Below are 224 nucleotides of genomic sequence, written 5' to 3' on the forward strand. Positions count from 1 at the left end.
GTCACACTTAACCGAAGTGACAGTTGGCCTACCCTCGACGCTCTCGGTTTATCAAAGCAGTCTTCAAACCAAATCTAGGTTGTCCAAGACTTTTGCTTTAAATCATTTAAAAATAATGTTCAACAACTTTTCAAATAGCTTTCTACATTAACAGGCATGGTGTAAATATTTGTATAAAGATCAAACTAAAACTGGTACTCAAAACTTGCATTTTAAATCATTTA

This window comes from Theobroma umbraticum, unplaced genomic scaffold, assembly GCF_002168275.2.
Source record: "Theobroma umbraticum cultivar Fairchild unplaced genomic scaffold, ASM216827v3 scaffold_146.0, whole genome shotgun sequence".
NCBI classification, from domain to species: Eukaryota; Viridiplantae; Streptophyta; class Magnoliopsida; order Malvales; family Malvaceae; genus Theobroma; species Theobroma umbraticum.